Source organism: Corvus cornix, chromosome 11 (assembly GCF_000738735.6).
Source record: "Corvus cornix cornix isolate S_Up_H32 chromosome 11, ASM73873v5, whole genome shotgun sequence".
Lineage (NCBI taxonomy): Eukaryota > Metazoa > Chordata > Aves > Passeriformes > Corvidae > Corvus > Corvus cornix.
The window spans coordinates 20,735,362-20,748,291 of NC_046341.1; the positions used below are offsets into that span (position 1 = coordinate 20,735,362).

Genomic DNA, 12,930 nt, shown 5'->3' on the forward strand with positions numbered 1-12,930 from the left:
GGACCCCAACAGTCAAACTTTCAAAAACTCTTTCTTTTGATCTGGTGTACTTATGAGCTGGGCTTCCTGGAGAATGGAGCGGCACAGGCCGTAAACAGGAAGAATCTAAATTCCTCAGTGTCCTCTTGCTCTCTCCTCCTGATCTCTGTTGCATTTTCTGTCTTTTAAGTGACAGTATGGGATATCTACCATATCCATCTCCAAGTTCACAGGCCAGTTTTATCTCTGTAAACATCTAGGCTGTAAATATCAATAGCGACATGCATCAGGGACTTCTCTGCTGGGTGATGGAGGCAAGTCACTTTCTTCACAATAAGACACTCTGATGTCATTGCTTACTTTGTAAGAACAGACAATGAAAACCTTAAAACAAGCCTACAAGCAATAGGTGTAAGTTCTGCAAATTACTTACAAATTAAACCATCCATATCAATATTTTCTACAAGCAGCAAAGGAATAACTGGGAAATGTCTTTGTTTTCCAATATGCAGACTGCAGTATCCCAAACAGTTCTCCCCCTCCCTCTCCTCCAAAATTCAGAGCTGACACTGTGGCAAATCCTTTCACAATACATACATCACATTATGCAGCCATGACACCATGTAGCTGAACATGCCTGTTGAAGAATGACACATCACAGCAGAGCATGTCAGGAAAGACAAAAAAGCAGTCCTACAAACTGAGGTTAACAGACAATGTGGCTTCACTTGATGTTTTTATCAAATGTTTTCACCCAAATCTTTGTGAATAATGTGCAGGCAGTAATGCCAGCTCCCAGGCAAACTGGAGATATCTTCCCCTAAGCCTATAGTCAGTGCTGCAATAAACAGCCACTAAACATTTGGCAGCCTCTAATATTTCCCTTTTTTAGGCAACTGCCACTTTGATAAAAGATATCTCCAATAAGCAAATCTGCCTGCATGAGTCACTTCACTTTTTCCTATTCACAAACATGGAGGAATGAAAAATTAGATTTGATCAGGTCTGTATTCGAAAGTTCAAGACCCTAAGCTGGAAATCACCAGAGGCTGGTACGGTATTCTGGCAAAATACTGCTGCCTGTTTGCCCTGTGCTTATGTTCTGCCCAAGATATGTGCTGTTGGCCATGTTTATTAGAGAGAATGCTGGGCCAGATACACTGTCAATCTGATTCAATTTGAATCTAGATATTTTCTTATGTTAAGTAATACTTAACTGTTACTGTGGTAAGTTCTGGATACAATTTCACAGAGCAAGCTGGCTCTGAAACGCCTAAGAAAATTATTAATCACAACAGCACAGGAGTTAAAGATCTTCTGGAGCAATTCTGGCACTTTCAGAATTCTTTAAATTGCAAGAGATTGACTTTCTATTTCACCACATCATATTTTTATATAAATACTAAGCTGCTAATATATTATTTCACATGCTATTCTTCCGTAGCATCTTGATAGAATCCCAGCAGCTGATTCTCAAGAACAGGTTAGTTTTGTGCTCCTAATTCAGCTATTAATCAGTAACAGATACAGATCACATTCTGGCAACTGTCTAGGGTAAAAGCTTATAAAAAATATACCTACCAGGATAACGTAAATTTATTACTCTTCAGATCCTTAGAAGTACTGCATAGGCTGTGATTAAGTCAAAGAACGTATAGCAATATATCATTTTTTTCCACCACCTTATGTGCAACTTATTTATTAAGTGTTCACACAGTATGTCAGTTAAACACCAAAAGAGAAAACCTGCAGCAGCAGCAGGTGAAAACAAAGCTAGAATCTAAGTTGACACCTTTCAAAATTTAATTTCTGGGCTTTTAAAAGTGTCTTGGTTTGAAAGACAGGTGTCTGCTAAGGAAGGCAGAAGCCTCCCTTGGAATGGCAGATGCAACCCCCTTCCCTCCGAGTTATTATAATTTTGAAATCAAGGGGGGCTTTTAGGCAAAGATGTGGGAAATAGGAATAACAGTTCTTTGCTATTATATATCTATATGTGTATAACCAGTCAAACAAACAGCAATAACTCTGGCAGTAACAGCAAACAATCACAAACCCAGCCCCAGCCTTCTCGGCTGTCAGGCCCTTTCCCCTCGGGTGCAGTTCCGCTCGCAGCCGGCAGGGGCGCTGGCGGCTCCCGGTGAGCAGGGCAGGTGCGATGGTTCCCCCGCGGCTGCAGGGGGCGCTCCGGAGCGAGCTCGGGGAGCACGCGGCACCGGTGCCCCGGGATCCCGGGAGGGATGGAACAAAGGCTTCACAAACCCTGGGCAGCCGATCCCGGTGTCCGGCCGGACCCTCAGGAATGGCAGGCTGGAGCGGCAGGGACAAGCACAAATCCCGGATGGCAGATGGGATGTTATACAAACGGGGAAGCCCCCGGAGGTCTGGGCAGGCAGGGCGAGCACGGCTACAGCACAGCGAAGGCTCGAAGCAGCGGCGGGGGCAGGGCGGCCACAGCCTGGCCTCCAGCGGGGCAGGGAAGGTGGGGCTTGGGATCCTGGGGCTGCTCTGGCAGAAAGAAAAACATGGCCAAAGAACAAGCAGCTTCTCTCTCTCTCTGAACTCCGAGACCGACTGACCACACCCCCAGGTGAAACAAAAAGAGCAGCCAGGTCTTTTGTTCTTCTTAAGCACCTGGCCATTTGTTCCCCTAGCAACAGTATGGGGGAAAATTCCTTTAACAGAAAAAAAACTAGGAGAACTCCTAAAACCCCAACAAAAAGTAATTTGGCTCAATCCAGGGCTCTATGAAGCAGTTTAGTCTTCTATTGAAAAAATAAATATTCTCATTAGAACACATTTTCCAGTGATGCAGCTGCTGTTAGACAACAAGAGGAAACATATCTTATTTTTGAATACACAAGCAGGCAGATTCCTTGCTTCTCTCTCATCTCAATTGATTTGCCACCATTAGGATAAATCATGAGAAGCTGCTAGAACACAAATTTCTCTTCCAATTACATACATTAAAAGATCTTTTATTTATTCATCCCTGTTGCAAGGGGTCCGACGCTGGTCAGCACCAGTATGCTGCAACCTTCCTAGAGAGACTGTCCCGCATAGAACAACTCTTCCAGGGGTGATGGCAGGCCTCCCTGGGCAGCACATGATTTCAGCAAGTGTAGGAACTTCCCTGCTACAAGTGATTCCAGCTCTTGTGATTCAGCTTTGTGAAATCACCCAAGGCAAACTCAGGGACAGAGAAACAGGAGCCTCGTTTGCCTGTTCCACAGAGGTAGCTTTTATTGTCCAGCACCCCCTGTGAAAGGAAGGCCAGGGACAAAAACACACTCCTCAGGGGCAGAAATAGGGGCTTTTTATGGGAAAGGCGGGGGGGGCGGGGATAGAAACCAATTAGCCAACTGGGTAGAGGCTATTACCATATAGAAACAAGGCACGCTGGGGGTGGTTCGTTTTGTCACTGTGACCCAGAGGAAGGTTGCTTATCTCTGGGGAAAGTCTTTTTGGCATCAGGCCTCTCTCCTCCAAGGCAAAGGGCTCCCAGCCCTCCACACATCCCAAGTTAATTTGTAAGGCTTTCATAAAAACTTGGAACTATGGTCTTTTCTATTCCAGATGGAAAATGTTTTATTAGACTTATTCAAGACAAGACTTCACTTCCAACTCGTAGCACATGAGAATGTCACATGAAAACCAATAAGCAGATTCTGGCCCGAGCACTGGTATACCTGGTTCAGGCTGGAGTCACCTGACCAAGTTCTTTTGGCATGTATTTTGAGTGTCTTGCATTTAAACCATGCAAGAGCAAGTCAGAGGTAGGTATTATATAAATAACTACTGAATACATGAAGGTAACATATCTGATTATAAAAACTCTGCTTTTCTAAGCTGAAAATCTTTTTGCTGAGCTTGTGACTGCACTGTATGACATGAGGCTTTGGTCACAGATTATGTGTGAAGAATCCAGAACCTCCTGACTTCTTCATGAATTTGTATCTTGTGTATTTTGTCCTTGCCCACACAAGCTAGAAAATGAAGGAAAACATGCACAATTATTAAGAAAACACAGTGCAATTTAGGAACCATTCAAGAAAATCATGGTTAAATTACCTATGTGTTATATCCGGAGATTACCCAAACAATTACTGCTGAAGAACTTATACCATTAACTTTATCACAAACTTTCAGGTGGATATGCTCTTCCTGCTCAAATAATTTAACAGGATTCTTGCTACTGGCAATTAAATTATTATTTGGTTCCACCTTAATATGATTTCAAAGATTCATTATAGCTCTAAAACTGTAGAATACTGTGTGCTCTGTGGATAAAAAGAGTGTAGAGGGATTCCTCGTGGAACAGGGGCATATGATACCCCAGGACAGTCTGGGCAGTCTGGGCACCCCAGGGCTGCTGCAGAAGCGCCCCTGAAGGGGCCTCAGGCTGCAGATAGGCCAGAAAGACACCTGGCAGCAGGCAGCCTTGAACAGCCTTGGGAAAAGCTACACGCTGGTCGACTGCCCCGCTGCTTAGAGGCTGTCCAGTGGGAATAGGGTGTGAAGCTTTGTAAAGTAAATATAAGTGAGTGTAAGTAAACAATAAAGGGAGCACGATGCTCAAATCGTATCGGTGTTCGTATCGTGACTCTGGCCGGTCTCCTCTGCGCTCGGAACCCCCCACCGCTAAACCAGAGAATGATTAACAATTCTAGGGATTTGTGTCTATCGTATAGATTGATCAGGGTAATATGTGAGCTCCCATAAAATCCTTTTACAAAAGGTTATAGTTTATCATACTTAACTTGAAAGGATTCCCTGTCTTTGCCAGGTGTTAAATCCAAAGAATCACAGAATCAATTAGGTTGTAAGAGACCTCTGAGATCATTGCATCAAACTTTGGACCAAACATCACCTTGTCAACCAGACCAGGGCACTGAGTGCCATGTCCAGTTGGTCCTTGAACACCTTCAGAGAGCCACCACCTCCCTGGGCAATGCCTTCCAATGTTTAAGAATCCCTTCTGTGAAGAAATTCCTCCTGTTGTCCAACCTACGCCTCCCTGGCACAGCTTAATACTGTGTCCTCTTGTCCTGTCACTGGCTGTCTGTGAGAAGAGACCAACCCTCACCTTACTACAACCTCCAGTGAGTTGTAGAGAGTGACAAGGTCCCCCCTTGTTGCGGTGGCTAAGTCTACTTTACACCCCTCCAAGTTGCCCTAAGAGTGATCTCTCCTTACAACACTGCTAGAAAGTTCTCCCTTTGTCTAGAACCTGCGAAGCACACACCTGTCCTCCCTCCCATCCCTTCTTCCATTGGCCCCTGTTATGTCACTCAACTTTGCCTCTGCCCCCTAGCCCTCAGACTATTGGTTTTGGATGTTCTGCCTGCCTTTGGGAGTTTTCAGGATAAAACCAGCACGGGCTTTCAGTTTTGTGTTCTTTTTGCCTCTGCCACCCTTCAGGTGCATTACCATTAAACGCCTCAGAATTGCATGCAGAGAACCCCTCTTGCCTCTTTATCTCCGGTTCGTGCACAGACTGTGAGTGTGAGTGGCTGTTCGCGACCACCTGCGAAGGTGAGATCGAGTGCACATGTGGGTGCTGGGAGAGTGCCGCCTAAGCGTGTCCACGAGGGACCCAGAGGAATAAACGCGGCATCGAACTTCTGAAGCTCTCGTTCAATACCCCCTGGGCCTCCTTTGCTCAAGACTGAGCCTTCCCCAGCTCCCCAGCTCTGAGTTCTCTCAGCCACTTCTCATCAGACATTCTCTGGACCCTTAATTAACTTCCTTTCTCTTCTCTGGACACACTCCAGCACCTCAATGTCATTCTGGAATTGAGGGGCCCAGAAATGGACACAGCACTCGAGGTGTGGCCTCACCACTGCCCAGCACAGACGGACAATCACTGCCCTGGTCCTGATGGCTACAGTACTGCTGATACAGGCCAGGTGCCATTGGCCTTCTTGCCCACCTGGGCACACCTGGGCTCAGGTTCAGCCGCTGCCAATGAGCATCCCAGCCACTCTTTCCACACCTGGGAGCTGCAGAAGGTTACTGTGGCCAAAGTGTATGACCCGGCACTTGGTCCTGTTTAACCTCATGCCAGTGGTCTCAGTCCATTAATCCAGCCTGTCCAGGTCCCTCTGCAACCTTCCTGCCCTCCAGCAGATCTGAACTCTGACCCAGCTTGGTGCCATCCATTGGTACACTCGATTCCCTCATCCAGATCATCAATAAAGATATTAAACAGCACTGCCCCCAATACTGAGCCCTGTAGGACTCCACTAGTGACCAGCTGCCAACTGGATTAAATCCATTCAGCACCATTCCATTGGCCAGGCCATCAGCCAGTTCTTAACCAAGTGAAGATGCACCTGTCCAAGCCATGAGCTGCCAGGTTCTCCAGGAGAATGCAGTGAGAGCCAGTATCAAAGGCTTTGCTGAAGTCTCAGTAGACACATCCACAGCCTTACTCTCATCTATTTGGTAGGTTCCCTGGTCATAAAAGAAGATCAGATTAGTCAGACAGGACTTGCCTTTCCTAAAGCCATGCTGGCTGGCTCTGATTCCCTGGCCATCCTGTAGGTGCTGTGTGATGGCACTCAGGATGATCTGTTCCATAATCTTGCTGGGCACTGAGGTCAGGCTGACAGGCCTGGAGTTACCCAGATCCTCCTTCCAGCCCTTCTTGTGGATGGGCATCACACTGGCCAGCTTAGTCATCTGGGCCCTCCCTGGTGAGCCAGAACCAACAATAGATAATGGAGAGCATTTTAAGCTTCCGTTTGAAGGAGGCAGTCATTATGGGAACAGTCATAAGAATTACGGCATTCACCCTACTTTCTTACAGACTGCGGCCATTTGGTTTACATTTGGCATCAACAAACATTACAATTAGAAAGATTCTAAAGTGTTTGTTAAATACTCATCATAAGCTACATATAACACTTAACCCTTCTCCGGTAATACCAGTCATATATTGATATCATAATCACACACCTGCACCAAAAATGTTGCAATATTTTGAGAGATTAAAATAGGACAAGTATGTTGTCAGAAAAATACTGGCCTGTAAAAACATGTATTACATATATTTCTGTGGATAAACATAAAATAATCTTAGTGGTTAATAAGCACCTTCAACAAGAAGGCTAAAACAGTCCTACATGCTAAATTTCCAATGATCTCCCCTATTTAATAATCTCAAAGTTTTATTTGCAAATTGATTTTCTGTCTCATCAATGAGACGAAGTTAGTCAGGCCCCTTTTCCCAGAAACAGTCTAAATGCATCTGTGAACACTGCCAGCATTATTGAAAAGGCTTAGTCCCAGCATGACCTGAACTCACTGAGGAGAAAAACAAAAACATGATTTTAATAACATTGATTTTATCTGAAAGCTCAGAGTGCTTCATACTACATTCATTAACTCTCCCAGCAACTCTATGAGAGCAGTAGGTATTATTATAATTTTGCAGATTGCAGAAGAGATGAAAAGTTAAGAGCAGTGTGTGCAGAGCCAAAGGGCAGCTGAGGGGCAAGGACAGGTTTCTTGATGCACAGGGCTACTCTGACCAGGTGCTCTTGCTCATTGGAAATTAAATAGATCACAGTTGAGTATATATGGATTTTCAAATATAACCTTGCAAATACCAGTAGCATAAGGGCCAGGGGGCCTATAAGCACAACATATTGTATTTTAGAGCAGTTGATAATATAATTATATAGAGAGTGCAATTACCTCACTGGGTATTGATGTGATGACATAGCATTTGGGTGAGGAGTGAGAGAAGGAAGCTTATTCAGCTCCCATTAAAAATAAAAAACCAAATATTTGTGCAAAGACAGCTGTTACTGACTGCTAGCTGGCACACCACATATAAGCTTTAATGCAATTTAAACAATATTCACAAATTTGTTACAACCATCCTACTTTAGATTTAAGCAGCCTTCATCTGGTCTGTTCCCACATATAAATGCAAAAGAAAAAAAAATCCCCATATACACTCAACATACACATTTAGCTTAAGTTAGTGATTTGTTTAGCAGTTTTAAACTACCTTTAAAAACTTTGTAGAAACTCAAATGATAAATAATACAGAATCTTTTTGGCATAAGTAGTATTTTGATGCTTTAACAGAGGGTTTTTTGATCATATGCATTAAAGCACTTTACACAATCCCATTGGTGAGTATTTTCCTTGGATTTTTCCCTCTACGCTTATCTTAGGAACTAAATATTACCTGTAACAGAAGGAGGACACCAGAAGCCTTAATCCTGGGGGAGGAAAAAAAAGTTGTCAGGGAATAGTTTCACTGAAGTTGGCTGGGCTCACTGAATAGTCCAGTTGCCTACTTTGGCAAGGAAAACGAGTGATGTAGTGCTCAGCCAAAATCAAGACCGAGTTCAACAACCATAAACACCATTTCCATTTGCAAATTGAAATCTGCCCATATTTTCCATTTCAGGATACTCAAACCAACCTTTTTGGAGACAATTGAATTTTGCCATTCGTTAGGCAGCACTTACCCTTCCAACTCACAATTTGCACAAAGGTAATGTAAAACATCAGAAAAAGTGAATGAAGAAAGCAGATGGACTTACACCTGTTTAGGCTGACTTTTCCCCTCCAAGGAAAAGACTGGTAACAAATCTTGGAAATAACTACACACTTAGATGTTACTGTCAGCAGAACAGGCACACTGAAGTGAGTGTCACATTTCTTATTAGTGTTGATAGCTAAATAAGAAATACAGCAAATTGCCCAGCCCAGCAGGCCCTTCAACCACACACTCTGGGCAGTCAGAAAAAGCTCAGTGCTCAGATGAAGGGATTTCATAAATATATATTTAAAATGTCCAAGGTTGAGCCAAAACAAGCAACTGTATGATGTTTTTAGATATCCTTCAATCTAGGCAAAAAAAATATGCCTCAGCTCACTCAATATGCATCAATATTGTCTTATAGGATTACTTTCTGTGTAAGTATACAGATCATCCTTGAAATCTGGGGATTTTAGGATGTGGGGCTTTACAGAAGCTGGGGCTCCATATTTCTGACTAATGTATAAAAACAGAGTTTTGCAAAATCCAGACAAATCAGGTCTGTGTTCATGAACCAATTCAGATTCTGATCATGCCCTTCTTCCTCAAACATTTTCATAGAATCATAGAATATGCCGAGTTGGAAGGAACCCATCAAGATCATTGACTCCAACTCTTGGCACTGCACAGACACCCCAAGAATCCCACCCTGTGCCTGAGGGGATTGTCGAAACACTTCTTGATCTATGACAGACCATTTTCCTGGGAAGGCTGTTCGAGTGCCTGACCACCCATTGGGGGAGAAATCTCCTTTGCACACTCTTCAATGGCTTAATGTCTCTCTTATGCTGTGGCTGGTGATGCTGGGCCTGATGCCCCCAGGACAGGGATGTCCCTCCTGGCTGCCAGGGCACTGCTGACTCAGATCCAACTGGCCATCGACCAGGACCCCCAGGTCCCTTCCCACAGCTGCTCTCCAGCCTCTCATTCCCAGTCCATCCACGCAGCCAGGGGTGCCCCCTCCCAGGTGCAGAATCCAGCACTTGCCTGTGTTAAACTTCCCATGGTTGGGGATTCTCCATCTCTCTCATTACCGTAATTTGTCAAGATCTCCCTCAAGGGAGTCAAGTTCAAGTTTTCAGTCTTTTTTTAGGGTGCTTGTGTTAAAGCAGAAAGTGACAAGCCCCTTCCGGTACCATCTTGGCTGGGTCATCATGCCATTCCTGCTGATGCATCAAAAAAGAGCATTAACAATTTTGATACAAATGCCTAGAACTCCTTAACATTGGTAGTTCTCATCTACAAGCCAAAGAACAGAACCTAGCTGGAAACTAGCAGAGTAACAGCAGGTACAAATATTCAAAGTAAAGGATGCCTAAGTTATCGCTCTCCTGTGCAAGAGCTGAGAACAAGTTTGTTTCACTGGCTGCATACACTGCAGCTTCGTCTCCCAAATCTTCCTTAACTTGCATTTTCCAGTTGTCTAGTTCTTCTTGTTTTCATTTAGATAACGTCAATCTATGGGAGGTTAATCCCAAGATACTTCTGGTTTTTTTAAAATATATCACAGTTTGTAATTATGGTTTACTTATATGTATGACATATAAAATAGTATCTAGCCTGCATTTTTACAGTAAGTGCTACTCAAAGAAATATTCCTGCAGGTAAACATTATAACCAAAGTGTTCATCCTAGACATTAAGCCTTATACATTACATTTGAGGCGACTGACAACTGTGATTTGGGTGCTGATCTGAATCCTGAAAACCTGACCCCCAAATGTGGCTGACAATCCACTTACTCCCATCACTGCTGTGTGAGTGCAAAAAAAGCACCTGAGGATATGGTTGCTAGGCTGGAAGTCATATTAATGGATTCTAAGCCTTTTATCTTTAGGTTTGGGGATGAATTCTGCCTTTCTTTAAAGTAACACAAATTTGGAATATTTTCACTGAACCTAATTCCCAAGCCTAACAGAGCAAGGTCTGGCCTTTGATTTTTCAAGATTTCTAGAAAAACCCTTTGTCCCTCTGCTGTGTCACTAATGACATGGTAGCACAGAGTGCTTATTGCAACTTTCACTTGGAAAAGCCAGACTTAACGTGACAGTAGCAGGTAAGAGGTAAAAGGCAGGTCTCAGTGCTGATGGGCAATAAAAAACCTCAGCAGCAAACCCTGAGTCAGCAGGCACTCCAGCTATAGCAGGAAGAAAAAAAGGCAATAATAGCTTTGTTTACCCTAGGGGCTATTGAAGATGTGGCAATAAGAAGAAAAAATTGTGAGAGGCATTTCCTGACTTTGTGTAAATACTCTTAAGTTTGGAGAAAATCTCCCCCGTAAAGCACATAGGAGACAGCCTGAATTTGCGACTGCCAGATATTTTCGTACGTACGTATTTATGTATTTATGTATTTATGTACACACCCACACGCGCACCCACCGGATTTGTTTCCCCCCCGCCGCAGCGGAGCCTCAGCCACATCCCGGGCCGGTCCCCGCGCGGCGGCGGTAAAACAGCGCTCGGGATAGAAAAAAGCCACGCCACTGGCGCAGGCACCGCTGGGATTCGAACCCAGGATCTCCTGTTTACTAGACAGGCGCTTTAACCAACTAAGCCACGGCGCCGCGCGTTGAGCGGCTTCGCAATGCAGCATTAATAGAGCTCCAAGCGCGGCCCGGGCCGTGCTCTGCGCCTTCCTCTGCCCTGCCGGCCCCGCCGCTGCGGCTCCGGAGCTGCGGCCGCGGCTCTGTCCCGTGCGGGACTGCCAACTGCAGCTGGTTTTGGCACAACGCACGTAGGGAGCGGAATAAAATGCATGAATGTCGGCCTTTCAGACACTTACGCGAAACTGCCGACGGCCAGGCTTCAGCCCTGCCTTATCCTGCAGTGCCTCGATTGGCCGAGGTTCATGGCACAGGATACAAAGGGAAGATCGGGTCTCAGTTAGACTCTGCAATCATCTATAATGATGAAAAATTAAACCACGATATACACATGCACACTCTGCCATGTGCTTCATGACCTGTGCACACACACCGGCACAGTGTCGAACCAAATGTGTGTTCATACAAGCTAAATAACCAGAAAAAGTGGTTTGGGTAGTTCTTAGAGAGCTGGTAAGAACGGTAGAAGTGGTGCTGCTCCCAGTTACCCCTTCCGTGGGGCCAAGCCCACAGGCGGTACCTGTGCAGAGCAAATAAACCCTGCTCCGAGCAGTGTCCAGCAGTACCAGGTCAGCCCCTAACCCAGGAGCATTGGGAAAGGATCCCGTTGGAAATAGACCTGTGGCTTTCCAGTACCTGAAGGGAGCCTACGATAGAGAAAGACTATTTACAACAGCACGTAGTGACAGGATAAGTGGGAAATGCCTTCAATCTGAAAGAGAGTAGGTTTAGGTTAGATACTAGGAAGAACTTGTTCCCTGTGAGGGTGGGGAGGCCCTGGCACAGGTTGCCCAGAGGAGCTGTGGCTGCCCCATCTCTGGAAGTGTCCAAGGCCACCTTGGACGGGGTTTGGAGCACCATGAGATAGTGGGAGGTGTCCCCGCCCATGGCAGGCTTGTGGAATGGGATGAGCTTTGAGGTGCCTTCCCACCCAGGCCATTCTATAATTCTGTGATTTCTCACTTGGAGTGGAATCAGAACCTGCGAAGCACAGAGATTGCTGTGGCAATCTAACAGGGATCCAAGGCATACCTATAGCCAAATTATAGGCGTTATTCTCCAAATAACTCCTAGAGGGAAAGCAGCCATCCTGGCTTAGTCCAAAACAGCCTTACAGCTTTCTCATCAGGTACCTAAGAACGGGGACTGGGATAATTATTCAAACTACAGTGGTACAAAAGCCAGAAAAAATGCAGATAAATCTCCATCTTATGAATTGTCCATAATTACCACATTCTGCAGCAAACCGACACTGCACACAGTTGTGAGCCCACTGCTGCAGGTGAGACCAGTGCAGGGCTGAAAGAAACTCAGCTGGCACCCAGGCATTAAACCAGTGATGGTAGTGGACAGAAAACAAAAATAAATAAAACTCCCTGCTTTTATTAAAACCAGAATGTAAGAATTAACATTTCTTTGTTTTTTCTCAATTTGGAAAATAGAGAATTCATTCAAAAGAAATCTCCCAATATAGTCCCACCACTGATTCAAAACGAACCAAACCTCTAAAAAGCTACTGCTTTTTTTCCTGTTTCAATGGGGAAAAATGGAGCTTTGATTTTTCTAGCTGAAAGAAAGAAAGAATGAGAGAAAGAAAGAAAGAAAGAAAGAAAGAAAGAAAGAAAGAAAGAAAGAAAGAAAGAAAGAAAGAAGAAAGAAAGAGAGAGAGAAAGAGAGAAAGAAAGAAAGAAAGAAAAAGAAAGAAAGAAAGAGAGAAAGAAAAAGAAAAAGAAAGAGAAAGAGAGAAAGAAAGAAAGAGAGAAAGAAAGAAAGAGAGAAAGAAAGAG

General features: G+C 44.5%; 1 non-coding gene across 1 annotated transcript; it reads right to left on the reverse strand.

Annotated features, from left to right (window-relative positions):
- Nucleotides 1–11,030: 11,030 nt before the first annotated feature.
- On the reverse strand, nucleotides 11,031–11,104 carry TRNAT-AGU. The gene has a single exon. It is a non-coding gene; the product is annotated as a tRNA-Thr (tRNA).
- Between the last annotated feature and the right edge of the window lie 1,826 nt (nucleotides 11,105–12,930).